The sequence below is a fragment of the Saimiri boliviensis genome, chromosome 1 (assembly GCF_048565385.1).
Source record: "Saimiri boliviensis isolate mSaiBol1 chromosome 1, mSaiBol1.pri, whole genome shotgun sequence".
NCBI lineage: Eukaryota > Metazoa > Chordata > Mammalia > Primates > Cebidae > Saimiri > Saimiri boliviensis.
In genome coordinates, this window is record NC_133449.1 from 117,776,219 (window position 1) to 117,790,901 (window position 14,683).

Sequence of the window (14,683 nt, forward strand, 5' to 3'; positions counted from 1 at the left end):
TTTAGGCAGATTTAATTTTCAACTTTTATAATTCATTTAAAATTTGATCAACGAGTTAATTTATGACAAGGGCAAGGGGTGCCTTGCTAGCTCCTCTGGTGGGCACAGGCATTGTAACTTAATTTATGGTTAAAGCAGCTTGTTTTAATTGAGTGCAAAAAGGTGGTTTCTTGCCTGGGTTTTGGAGTCCTAAGGTGAGTAGTGAGAGGACTGGATCTACCAGGCTCCTGTTGGAGAGGCAGGGAATATGAGTATCAGTCCACAAGAGACAGAACAAGAGACATAACATTGAAAGAGGATATATTTTGATCCAATGCCATTGATCAAAAGCTTGCCAAGGGGATGAAAAGAAAAACGTGATAGCATCCCCAACCCAGGACTTCCTGGACTTCTTCATGGCTCTTAGGGGAACAGGAACACATTCTGGAAGAGGGCAGAATGCAGCCAGCACACCTGCTTACATAGTTATGGGTGGCGCATATGACTTCAAATGTCACTCTGGAGAAAGCTCTGAGGTTCTCCAGACAAGGCTGGGGAGCACTGAGGGCTTTGAATTTGTTCAATAGCTCAGAACAGGACACAGGTATGGGGTGTGAATGTGAGGACCTGTGTGTTTATCTGTGAACACACATGATTGTGTGAGTGAGGAGGAATGTGTGTATATCTTTGTATGTGTCTGGATCTGTGCACCAATGGGTATGTATCTGTGAATGTGTGTATGCATGAATGTAGGAGACATGTGTGTACATCTATGGATGTGTGTCTTGTGTGCCAGTGTGGGAGAATATATGTGCATCTCTGAATGCAGATGGGGAATCTGAATATATCTATGAATATTAGTGTGTTATGAATACATGAAGACTTACAATGTAATGTGTCTATGGGAGGAATGTGTGTATATCTGTGAAGATATATATGTGTGGAATGAAAGAGTATGAATGTGTGTGACTGTGTGAGTGTGAGAACATGTGCATATCTATGAATGTGTGTGTGTGTATACAGACAATTTTAAGATATCTATGAATGTGAGTGTGTTCGTGTAAATGTGGGTATATTTGCCAATGTGCAGCTGAGTTTGTAAACATGGGAAATGTGTGTCCATCTAGGAATGTATGCATCTACATGTGTCAGTGTCAGGGAAGGTGTGTGCTGGTATGAGTCAAAGTGTGGACACATATGTTGATCGGTTAATGCATGTATATATCTGTGTATATGAAGATAGGGAAATTTTGACTATATCTATGAATATGACTCTGTTAATACAAATGCCTGAACACTTGTGAGTGGGTATCTGTGTGTGAATGTGTATAGATCTCTGGATGTATGTGTCTGTGTGTAAGAAGAGGAGGGAATGTGTGTATGTGTGTGTGGTGTGTGTGTAAGTGTGGAGGGATATGTATATACCCACAAATGTGTATGCACACATGTGTGTATGTTGAGGAAGCATCTTTGCATGTATGCATGGATGTGCTGTGTTTGATCACAGGGTTATGTGTGTCTCTCTATGAGTGTGTATGTGTCTGAAAGTGTATGTGCATGCATGTGTATGTATTTATGAGCTCACTCATCACGGCTCTGCACAGCACCCTGGGGCTCACACAATGGCTGCAGTCTGAATCTGGTTTGGGGGCTCTTCATGGCAGTCTCTTGCCATATGTGTCTATTATACTATTCCTGTACAGTATTCATTCACTCTATTAATCTGTTCTCATGCTGCTAGTAAAGACATACCCAAGACTGAGTAATTTATAAAGAAAAAGAGGTTTAATGAACTCAACAGTTACACATGGCTGGGGAGGCATCACAATCACGATGGAAAGCAAAGAAGCAGCAAAGACATGTCTTACATGGCAGCAGGCAAGACAGTGTGTGCACGGAACTGTCCTTTATAAAACCATCAGCTCTCATGAGACTTAATCACTATTGTGAGACAAACATGGGAAAAACCCACCCCCATGATTCAATTAACTCTCACTGGGTCCCTCCTACAACATGTGGGGATGATGGAAGCTACAATTCAAGATTAGATTTGGTGAATAAATAGTTGAAGCCCAGAGAGGTGCATTGATTTGTTCAAGGTCACACAGCTCACAAGTGGTAGGGCAGTGATTTAAACTCAGGATCATTGAACCTCTCTAAGCCTACCTGAAACTGAGGCAGGAGGATTGCTTGAGGTCAGGAGTTTAAGACTAGACTGGACAACAGAGAAATCCTGTCTCTACAAAATTTTTTAAAAAAGTAATTGGTCAGATGTGGTGGCACATGCCTGTAGTCTCAGCAATTCCCTGAGGCCAGAGGATCCCTTGAGCTCAGAAGTTTAAGGCTGCAATGAGCTATGATTGAACCACTGCACTTCAGCCCAGGCAACACAGAGAATCCTTGTTTCTAAAATAATAATAAGAAGAAATAAAGTCACTGCATTTAACCACTACTTAACACATCCTCAGGAACTGGTGATGAATCACATGTTTTTTCTGATGATATTTATATTTTAAAAGAGGACTAAATAGAACAATGCTTAACCGGAAAGAACAAATCTAATGGTGGGATTCCAGGTGTCATGGCTTGGCTTGGGGGCAGAGATTAGGACCAGAGAGGCCTTTTCAGGGTCTTCTAATCACAGCTCACAAGAAGTGGCTGCATGGCCAGCTGGCCTGGGTCATGGTCTCCGTTTCTGGAGGCCCCTTTTAAATTCGATGTTGTGACAGAAGGGTTATGACACGCTTCCTCTAATGTGGGTCTGGGACAGATTTTAGCCATTTGATTACATTTAATGTAGCTGTGGTTTTTATGGCCATGTGCATTGTCCTAAGCTGCCCCTGGCCCCTCTCTCCCCTGGGCCTCAGGGTAATGGGCGTATTAAATAAATCTATTACATGAATCAACGAGACGTTCTTGGGCATCCTCATTTCAGCTTCGGAAAAAGTAGAAGAGAAAACGAGTTCTGGAGTTTTGCCCCAGGAACAGTTTAAAGCAGCACTGTGCTTCCAGCATGCAGAAAGGGAGGGAGGGAAGGAGGAGCCTGGGAGAGGAATGTCCCCGTGGCGGCCTCCCCCATCTTCATGGCTGCCATTGGGAAAGGGTCTGTGGCTCTCCATTTCCAAGTGGGCTTGGGCTCTGGCACTGAGAAAGCTCAGGAAATGACTGTCAGATGAGTCATGTTGACATGGCCACTCTGCCCAGCTTTCCTTTACCACCTGCTCCAGGCTTTCTTTTTTTCTTTTTCCTTTTTTTTTTTTTTGAGATGGAGTTTCGCTCTTGTTACCCAGGCTGGAGTGCAATGGTGCACTCTCGGCTCACTGCCACCTCCACCTCCTGGGTTCAGGCAAGTCTCCTGCCTCAGCCTCCCAAGTAGCTGGGACTATAGGCATGTGCCACCATGCCCAGCTAATTTTTGTATTTTTAGTAGAGACGGAGTTTCACCATGTTGACCAGGACAGTCTTGATCTCTTGACCTTGTGATCCATCCCTCTCGGTCTCCCAAAGCGCTGGAATTAGAGGTGTGAGCCACCGTGCCTGGCCTGCTCCAGGCCTTCTTAACTACAGCGCTATTAACACTGTGGGCTGGGTGATTCTTTGAGGGGGGGAGGCAGCTCTGAGCATTGTGGGACGTTTAACAACATCCCTGGCCTCTGCACAATAGATGCCAGGAGCAAACCATCCCCCTCAGTTATGACAAACAAAAATGTTTTCAGACATTGCTAAGGGCTAGGGAGGAGCAAGGCGTATGGGTAACAAAATTTCCCCTGGTGAAAAGTAGGGCTCTAATCAGAAATCTAGGTTAGACTCAGTGGTTCAAGCCCATACTTGCAGCACTTTGGGAGGCTGAGGGAGGAGGATCACTAGAGACCAGATGTTCAAGGCCAGCCTGAGCAACACAGCAGGATGCCATCTCTATACTTTTGTTTTTAAGTTAGCCTTGCATGGTTGCACATGCCTGTACATCTCAGCTACTTGAGAGGCCAAGGTGGGAGGATCACTTGGGCTGAGAATGTTGAGGCTGCAGTGAGCTGTGATCATGCCACTGCACTCTAGCCTGGATGACAGATGGAGACCCTGTCTCTAAATATTTCTGTAAAAATCTATAGAATAGGTTACTAGTCTATCCTAAGAGAAAAAGAATGGAGGAACATCAGTTTGGGTATTCTTTTCCCTGCAAGATCTGGAGTACTCATGCCTGGGAAATGCTAAGAGAGCCAGTTCTTGTTAAGATTGTACCAAGATTATCACATGAGTCCCTCCCTGCTGAGTATCCAGAAGTGTTCAAAGATTGGTTGCCATGATGTTATAAACTGAGTAGCCCCATCAATTCTGCCCCACCCACACTTCCTGAACACTTTCTGTTTTGGGCAGGCACCATGATAAGTGAACAGGGAATCTGTTTATCTTTCTGATTTGGGGCTTGGAAATGACAACAGGAGAGTTGTTCTTAAATGATTCATCCTCAGAATGTTAGATAAAGAAAGCACAAAGGAATGATGTTAAAAAAAATTATAGCTGAGATGACCTGGGCATTTATTAGGAGATGAGGGTTCTTATATGCTTAATGCTCACAACCACCCCAGGAGGTTGGTGATATCAAGAAAACCAAGGACCAGATGTGCTAAAAATTTCGTCTAAGATCATCCAGCAAGCAAGTGAGAGAGCTTGGCCTCAGTCCAGGAAAACTGGGCTCCAAAACCTATGGGGAGTTCTTTCTTCCATGCATAACAGTTGAAGGAATTATATGAGAATGTTCACATACCCAGCACCTAGATTCAGCAATTAATATTCTGTTGTACAAATGCTCCTAGAGTTATGATGATGCTGTATCTGGATAAACCCATCGTAAGTCAAAAAAGATCATAAGTCAAGAATGCATCCTAAGTCAAAACTGACATAAAGCTCTCAACTTACAACATGAAGTTACATTTCTACTGAATGCAGATCACTTTCACACCATCGTAGAGTTGAAAAACCACAAGTGGAACCACGGTAAGTCAAGGAACATCTGTACTTGCTTTATCACACGTCAATCCTCCATCGTCCATTATTTCATTGTATTTATGTGTGTGTACATTTTAAAATAAGCTGCAGACATCAATTGACTTTAATCCTAAACATATCAGCCGGCATATTATTCACTAGGGTTTAGTGTTGGTTTACAGCTTTTTTAAATTTACATCCATAGCATGCATAAATCTTTAACATGTCACTCCATGGGTTCTGAAAACGCCATATACCTTTGCAGTGCACACCCTTTATCAAGAGAGAGTTACCATTCCCCCATCAAGTTCACTCATGTCTCTACTTGGTCAATTACTGCCTCCAAACCACAGGAGCAAGTACTCTTTCAATGATTTGTTTTGTCCACCATGGATTAATTTGCCCTGTTTAGAGCTTCCAAAAATTTGGGCTCATACAATATGTCCTCTTTAGTGTAAGGCTTTTTTACTCCACATAACGTTTTTGAGTTGCATCTGTGTTGTTACATGTATCAATAGTTTGTTCCTTTCTATTCCCAAATTCCATAATGTGACCATAACTCAGTTTGTTTATCCATCCTCCTCTTTATGAAAACCTGAGCTATTTCCAGATTTTTGACTATTAAGAATTGAACTGCTATGAACATTCTCACACAATTCTTTTGGAGGACATCTGCTTGTATTTCTCTTGGGTAAATACCTCGGATGGGAATGCTGGGCCCATAGGGCAGCTGTTATGTTCAGATATACTAGGAAAGAAAAGCACTGTACCTTTCCCCAAAGCAACTGGACCACTTTGCACTTCCACCAACAAGGTACGTGAGTTTCAGTTGCTCCAGATCCTGGCCAACATTTACTGTCGTCAGCTTTTTTAGATTTAACTCTTCCGACAGTTTTGTAATAGTATCTCAGTGTGGGTTTTTTTTTTTTTTTTTTTTTTTTTTTTTTTTTTTTTTTTTGAGACAGAGTTTTTGCTTTTGTTACCCAGGCTGGAGTGCAATGGCATGATCTCGGCTCACCGCAACCTCCGCCTCCTGGGTTCAGGCAATTCTCCTGCCTCAGCCTCCTGAGTAGCTGGGATTACAGGCACATGCCACCATGCCCAGCTAATTTTTTGTATTTTTAGTAGAGACGGGGTTTCACCATGTTGACCAGGATGGTCTCGATCTCTTGACCTCGTGATCCACCCGCCTGGGCCTCCCAAAGTGCTGGGATTACAGGCTTGAGCCACCGCGCCCGGCCTCAGTGTGGTTTTGATTTGCATTAAATTAAGATTTTTCTGACAACTAATGATGTTGAGCTCTTTTTCATGTGTTTATGGGCATTCACGTAACTTCTGTGGGATATCGGTTCCATCCTTTTGTCCTTGAAAAAGCATTAGGTTGTCTGTCTATTTGATTTTGAGTTGGTGAAATTCTTCATATATTCCAATACAAGTCCTTTGCCAGATATAGATTTTAGAGTCCGTCGTCATAACCTTTAGGAGGACAGAGGCAATGAAGAGCCTTGGAATATTTAAACTGTTCATTCTTGAAGTAGGAGACACGTCAGCTTGGTGCTACTCAGATCCCCCTCTCCCTTGTACACCCTAACCTGAGGCTGTTAAGATCACCAGGCTAAAAAGTGCTTTGCACACTCAGGAATAGATAGACGGGGTGAAAGAATGAAGAGCACAAGAAAGAGAAGGAGATGGGGATTGGCACAGGAAAGTAGTTGCATGGAGTTATGCTCACGCGGCTGTGACCCACTTCTAGCTTTCCTGGATACAGGTTGCATTTTGCCTGGAGGAATCACAGATTCTTTTTTGTGTTGAGCTATGTAGATTTGGGATCTATGATAGTCATTTTAGCTGTTCACCAAATACTTTCAGCTGTCCTCCTTCCTCACACAACAAAAGACTACATTTCTCTCCTTTGAAGTTAGCATGGCCAGGTGACTTATTTTGGCTAATAAAATGTGAACAGAAGTGATTTCTAAGCAGAAAAATTTAAAAGCCAGGGCAATTCTTGTTCTCTTCATACTACTGTGGTAATTAGTAGCCTAGGTCTCTAAGTAATTACAAGGAGCAGAGCCTCTTACTGAAATGAGTTAGCTATGTAGCATTAGTATGAAATAAACTTTTGCTGAGATTCTGTGCTTGTTACTGTAGCATAACCTAGCCTATACTGTTTGTTAGAGGATCACTTTCTCTTTCCATAGGCTGCCTGAGATGTATAATGAAATTTATATGGCTCAGCTTATTCTTCCTGCATCTATAGACATGTGTCTTCACTGTTCTGTGAAATTCATAGCCTGATTATCTCACAGCAAATGAATAAATATAACAGTTGAAACTCAATCTTGCCACTAACTTTCTTCTTTCCTCGTGGTATTTTTTTAAACAGCAGTGAAGTGGTTTTGATTTTGAACATATGATAACCAACAAAGCGAATTAGGACCATTTTAATTCAAACAATAACAACAAAAACTTAATTCTGTTTTGAAATAGGAATGAAAAAGTACAGAAATTATGTGGATTTATGGCTCCCCATGGGATCCTAAAAGGGTTTGCATTGTCAAGCTAGGCAGACTCTTCCCCAAGAAGATAGAAGATGAGAAGAAGCAACACACTAGTTGTTAGAAGTTTCTTCTCAAAGGTGCACAAGACCCTGCATTCAAATCAGTTACAGAAGAAGAAAAGGACCAGACCACCAGAGCTGCATCCAGTTTCTTGTCTTCTTCAACCAAGCCCCAAAGTCATGGCTGATATCTACCAACCAGTTCTTGCCCATTAATCATTAGCAAATCCATAACTTTCCAAGTTGATGTGTCCAGTTTAAAATTAAGAGCTCATTAAAAGTTGCAGGCTCTTTAGCATATCAAAGGAATGTTTACAAAGGACCTAGCACTTAGCTTTGGGAATTAAAGAGTAAATAAAAGTCCAATTGATTCTACACAATCCAACAAATATTTATTGATCACTTTACAGGGCCCATAATCACTGTTCATTTAAGAGTCTGCCCAAAATAGGCCGGGCGCGGTGGCTCAAGCCTGTAATCCCAGCACTTTGGGAGGCTGAGGTGGGTGGATCACGAGGTCGAGAGATCGAGACCATCCTGGTCACCATGGTGAAACCCCGTCTCTACTAAAAATACAAAAAAAAAAAAAAAAAAAAAAAAAAATTAGCTGGGCGTGGTGGCGCGTGCCTGTAATCCCAGCTACTCAGAAGGCTGAGGCAGGAGAATTGCCTGAGCCCAGGAGGCAGAGGTTGCGGTGAGCCGAGATCGCGCCATTGCACTCCAGCCTGGGTAACAAGAGCGAAACTCTGTCTCAAAAAAAAAAAAAAAAAAAAAAAAAAAAAGAGTCTGCCCAAAATAAAATAAGTGAGGGTCAGCTAAGTCCCAGGGATGAGAAGTGTCAACAGAGGACCAGTTGGCCATTTTTTTCATCAGCAGACACTCAGTTTGATGCACACACCAATCTTCTCCTTTGTTCTGGAACAATAGTGGCAGCAACGCATCAGAAATTGTGGGATCCTAACATAAGCTGTGATGTTTTTGATTGTGATGGCAATTTTCACTCTTTTCCTCAGCCTGAGGGGCTTGGCCTCTGGACCTGGGCTCATTTTTGTGGCTATGTCAATATCCTTCGTGATGGCCCAGCTTGGACCCAATGGATAATGTCCTGCTATTGTGATTACCATTCATTTTGCAATTTTATTTCAATCAAAAGAGTAAGGCTTCAGGGTTGTGGCCCTACTCAACTCCCCAGGGCTGAGATCTTAACTCCCCAAGCTGGGGGCCCCTCTTGAACGCACGTGGAACTGATTTAGTAGCCAGACGGCCTAACGGCAGAGAGAATTGCACTAAAGAAACTGACTTTTCTCCTGGCCTGTGTTTCTAGACTGTGTATATAGCTAACAGTATGGAGTTGGTACTGGAGGCCAGATACGGCCAAAAGTTCTACCTTTGTCATCCTATTTAATCTTCCCAACAACCCTATGAAGTAGGAGTCATTTTTCAGCTCCATTTTACAAAGGAGGACACTAAGGCACAAAGACTCAGAGCCACTGAACTCATAAATGACAGTCATGATTTGCTCTCAGTAGCTCTTTCCCCATGATCATCACTAAGTTTTTTAAATATTGGACAATAGCCAGGACACAAAGAAATGTTTAAAGGGGGAGTGGTGCAGGTCTCTAGGCAATGTGCTTTGGTGCAAAATAAGCCAGGCAGCCTCTGTTGTACAAATCTAGAGTCTATGTTCTGTGTGAAACAATAAGGGGCATTTTAAAAAGACCTGGATGACTTAAAAATATTATACATTATATTGAACAATCTTCAAGTATACAATGAAAAGGGAAAACCATAAAACAGTACATGCAGTATGATCACACATATGTAAAAACAGTAGACCTATATTTATCTGTGCACAAATATGAAGAAACATGCAAAAATATTCCTGGAGGAATGTGCACTAAACCACATTGACCTCTGGAGAGGGAAATGAGATGGAGACAACAGTGAAAAGAGAATGTTTCTATTTAACTGTATGGAATTATGGTTTGCTCTGACTCTCTTACAGTAAGAATAGACTCACGTATTATTTAAATTGTTTTTGTAAATGCATCTGAATCAAAAAGATAATAACAAGTACCGGCTAGGGGCTGAATAAACTGGGATTTGGATTGTAAGATGATGCAGCCCCTTTGGAAAACAATTTGGTGGTTCCTCAAAATATTAAATATAGAGTTACCATAGGACCCAGCAGCTCCACTGAAAAACACGTTCACAGCAGCATTATTCATAACAGCTAAAAAGTGAAAACAACCCAGATGTTCATCCACTGACAAATGAATACATAACATGGGACATAGCCATGCCATGCAATGGAATATTAATCAGCCACAAAAAGGAATGAAGTACTGAAATGCACTACATCATGGATGAACCTTGAAAACATTATGCTAAGTGAAATAAGCCAGTCACAAAAGACCATATATTATGTGATTCCATTTAGATGAAACATCCAGAGTACACAAATCTATAGAAGGGAGAAGGGGCAAGGAACTGGGGTGACTGCTAATGAGTAGCAGGTTTCTTTTCAAGGGGATGAAACTGTTCTAAAACCAAATTGCCATGATGATTGCATAACTCCTAATATAGTAATAACTACTGAATTGTTCACTTTAAATTGGTTAATTGTATGATACATGAAATGTATCTTGATAGAGCTATTATTTTGCTTTTTTGAGACAGGGTCTCACTCTGATGCCCAGGCTGCAGTGCTGTGGCATGATCACGGCTCACTGTAGCCTCAATTTCCTGGGCTCAGTTGATCCTCCTGCCTCACCCTCCCAAACAGCTAGAACTACAGGAGCCCACCACCATGCCCAGCTAATTGCTTTTTGTAGAGATGAGACCTTGCTATGTTGTCCAGCCTGGTCTGAAACTCCTGGCCTCAAGTGATCCTCCTGCCTGGGCCTCCCAATGTGTTAGGAATATAAGCATAAACCACTGTACCAGCCTAGAATTGTTATTTTTTAAATCTCTGCAAGATACTTCCTCATTCATTGTTACAGACTATAACATTATAAAATACCATTTCAGAATATAAATTAGATATGTTTACGTGACAACACTTGGATAATATGGAAAGGTAGAATTAGAAAATAAAATTACCAGAGGCTTAAAATTTTATAATAAAATGACATCTGCTCATAGTAAAAATCTGAAAAATATAAAAGGGCATAGAGAAAATTTCAGACTTTCTTTCTTCTGAGACTCCCAGTGCCTCCCTCTGGTGAGTACCAGTTTCATCAGATTCTTACTAGGCCTCTAACATTTTTCTGTGTACATACCACCACACAAAATTCATATATAGGTATACACATGTGAACGTACATATATACATGTATAATTATGTATATATCCTTTTAAAATAATTGGGATCACACAACATATACTATCATAACTCTTGACTTTTAAAAAAGTGAGCAATTTATCTTTGAGATCTTTCCATACCAGTGCCTCTGGATCTGGTTGATCTTTTTAGCAGCTGCATAATGTTCCACAATGTACCAGCCTATTCTTTTCTTGCTCATTGTCTCCCATGTTTTGCTTTTGCTGATGTTGACAATGGCCATGGGATGATTTCCTAAGAGGAATGTTTGCTGTCAGATGTGAACAGGGCATGAGAAGTCTATCAATCCATGCCCGCCCCAAACTTTTGTTTCGTTTTGATTTAAGTAGCTAATTTAACTGCACTCCAGCCCAGGAGACAGAGCAATATCTTGTCTCACACAAAAAAAGTAAAAAGTGAATTTATACCTATGGTACAAAATGCAAAAGCACAACAGGATATGAGGTGAAAAGTAAGTTCCCTTTGGCCCCTAGCTATCCAGTACTCATCCCTGGGGCCAACCGTTGCTACCAAGTTCTGGTTCCTTCATGAGAACAGCATTTACATGGGTGAGCAGTGCCTTTCAAAGTAATCTTTCCAGTTGGCCACCATGTCTCATGCCTGTAATCCCAGCACTTTGGAAGTCTAAAGCAGGGAGATCATTTGAGGTCAGGAATTTGAGACCAGCCTGGACAACATGGTGAAACCCCATCTCTACTAAAAATACAAAAATTAGCTGGGCATGGTAATCCCAGGTACTCAGGAGGCTGAGGCTAGAGAATCACTTGAACCCAGGAGATGGAGGTTGCAGTAAGCTGAGACTGCATTACTGCACTCCAGCCTGGGCAACAGAGCAAAACTCTGTCTCTAAAGAAATAAATAAATAAAGCGAACCTTTCCAGGTGCCAGTACAAATGGACACCTCAAGTCTTATAATTAAGGTAACACATTTCCTCTTGGTAAATATCCAATAGTTTTGTAAAGTGAAATAGCCAAAGAGCTCATGTGTCCAAGAATTAGTAAGCAAATAGCATTTTGGAACTTTGTATAAAGAACCCTATCTGACTGGGGGCTATGGTTCATGCCTATAATCTCAGCACCTTGGGAGGCTGAGGAGGGAGGATCATCACTTGAGGCTAACAGTTCAAGACCAGCCTGGACAATATAGTGAGACCCTATCTCTATTTAAAAAAAAATTTTATCCAGGCATGGTGCCATGCACCTGTAGTAATAGCTACTTGGGAGGCCAAGGCAAGAGGATGGCGAGAGAATTGACCCAGGAATTAGAGGATTGCAGTGAGCTATGATAGCACCACTGCACTCCAGCGTGGGTAACAGAGTGAGGTCCTATTATATGTGTGTGTGTGTGTGTGTGTGTGTGTGTGCATACATATAAACTGTATCATTGGGTTCGTGATACTGACTAGGAAAGGTGTATACACACACACACACACAATGGGACGGAGGAGAATGAGAGAGAGAGATAGAGCGAGACTGAGAGAGACAGAGCTTAGTCAGGTAGAGAGTTGCTGGAATTTTGAGTCAGACAGGCTAGATTTGAATCTCAGCCCTACCACTGACAAACAGAGAACCCGAGTTCTGAATCTCTCTCCCTCTCTAAACCATAGCTTCCTAGGCTGTGAATTGGAGATAATCCAGCCTACCTTGCAGTATTTATAGGCAGCAGGGCAGGGACTAGCGTGAGATTAATGAGATACTCATCTGGGCAAAATTTAAGGGCATGCCGCAAACCTCAGTAATCAAGAGAAACAATAGTTGAATATAGTTTCAAAGCATCAAATTAGCAAAGTGTGGTGGGCTGGCTGCTGTTTTTGTAAATACAGGTTTGTTAAGATGAAAGACGATTTTGTAGTACCTCGACTTCAGCACCCTAGAGACAGGTATCTTTCAAGCAACTCATGGAACTTAGTTTCTTGTTCAGTAATTTCAGGGTATTGGTTGAATCCTTGGTTCAGTTACTACTTAATTTAAAATAATATTCTGGCATCCACCCCCCAACTCCCACTCCCCTCCCCTCTTACGAAGGAAATGGGGCTCCATCCTCAAGCCATTTATCAGTGTGGCAGATTAAAATTAGGCAACAGGAAGTTTTCTCTTCATATTGTAATATAACTGAATCACCAGGTCTCTATTGATAATTCATTATGTGTTGCCACTCTCACACTGCAGCTCTGAAATGCTTTTTGCCATAATGATTTTCAACCCCACTTCTATAATGGCCTCCTGATGGTGCTGATCATCCCCACTTCCGTGTACAATAATATTATTCTGCAATCTGTCTTGAGAGAATGCTTAAAAGCTTTCTCTCATTTTCTCCATTTAACTCATGTATTATCTGAGTTTTTACATTAAATGGCCATTCTTAATATCCCAAGACATGTCACCTCTTTTCTAGAGAGGACGCTGATACAGTACTTACCCGATTCCAGAATCTATACTAATCGAATCACGCTTTCCCACTTCAGCCGAGAGCAGTTTGTTGGGTGCAACAGCATTTAATCTGGAGAAAGAACTTATGAAACAGAACAAAAACAATTGAAGCTGCAGTTGGTTAAATGTGAACGTGATTGATGCAATTTGTTTTATAAAAAGGAATTAGCAGATACTGAAGTCAAGTTGTGGAATGAAGGTCAAAAATGCTCAGATTTGTTGAGAGTACAACCCACAATGATACTGTTTTAAATGCTGAACCTGAGCAAATTATGGATAAACATTCGAGTGTTGATACCAAAGGAGAAGAAAGTCTATAGCTCAAGTTTTAAATCTATACTATGATCTAGAAATTTAAAAACGCTGAAATCCATCCACCAAATCCTGATACTTCACCCAAGACTCACACCACTATGTTTAACCTGTGCTTCCCAGCACTGCCTTGAGCAATAAGCTAGAAAGCCTATTTAAGCACTGATTTTAAGAGAGAAAGAACGTGTGATCATAGAACCACCTTCCCTGTAGAATTCAAACACAAACCGGCAAAGTTAAAGCCCAAATTCCTTTAAGGCAGAAAGGGATATAACTGACTTTTGCCTTGAGGCCCCTAGGTTGGGAATATTTTGATTTTTGAGAGTCAGGGACCCCCACAAACCTGCAGGCTGATTTCTTTCTTGTGCAGATAGAAAGTTCCATCTCACTAATGGATTGAGGGCAGGACATGGGACGGCATTTGGAGGCCAGTAATGGAGAAGCTGCTCATTTCAATCGGAGAATGGCTGGGGGCTGGGGAGAGGGCAATGGGTCCTCTCGGAGGACAATGAATCATCTATCCTATTGACGTGGTCACCAGCCTTGAAAGGAATGGATGAACTTGATTGACCTACCCAGAATCTAAGTGATGGTGACCCAAAGAGCAGGGAACAGAGGATCTCCTAAGCCTTGGTGCAAAACAGATTTAGGTTTGAATTCACTGTCTGCCACATAACAGCTGTGTGACTTTGGACAAGTCACTTAACCTCTCTGAACCTCAATTTGCTCATCTGCATAGAGGTAACTATCTACCTTGTAGGGCTATAGTGAAGAGAATAGATATAATATATGTAAAGCACCTCACACAGTGCTCAGAACACAGTAGGTACCCAACAAAATGGTGGCTCTATACATCCTATGTGATCAAGGCAACACAGATTGTCCCTGTGTGGCCAATTGTAACTTGAGGGATTGCCATAGCCAAAATTGCAGACAGCTAATTGGATTGTAAATTGACCTGTTTATTCCATTTAAAAACAATAGACAAATACATTGAGAAATTAAAATTATGGGAGGACTTCATAGAATGAAATGTGTTTTGTCCTTTAAAAATTAATCTTCAAAAACTCCGTGTT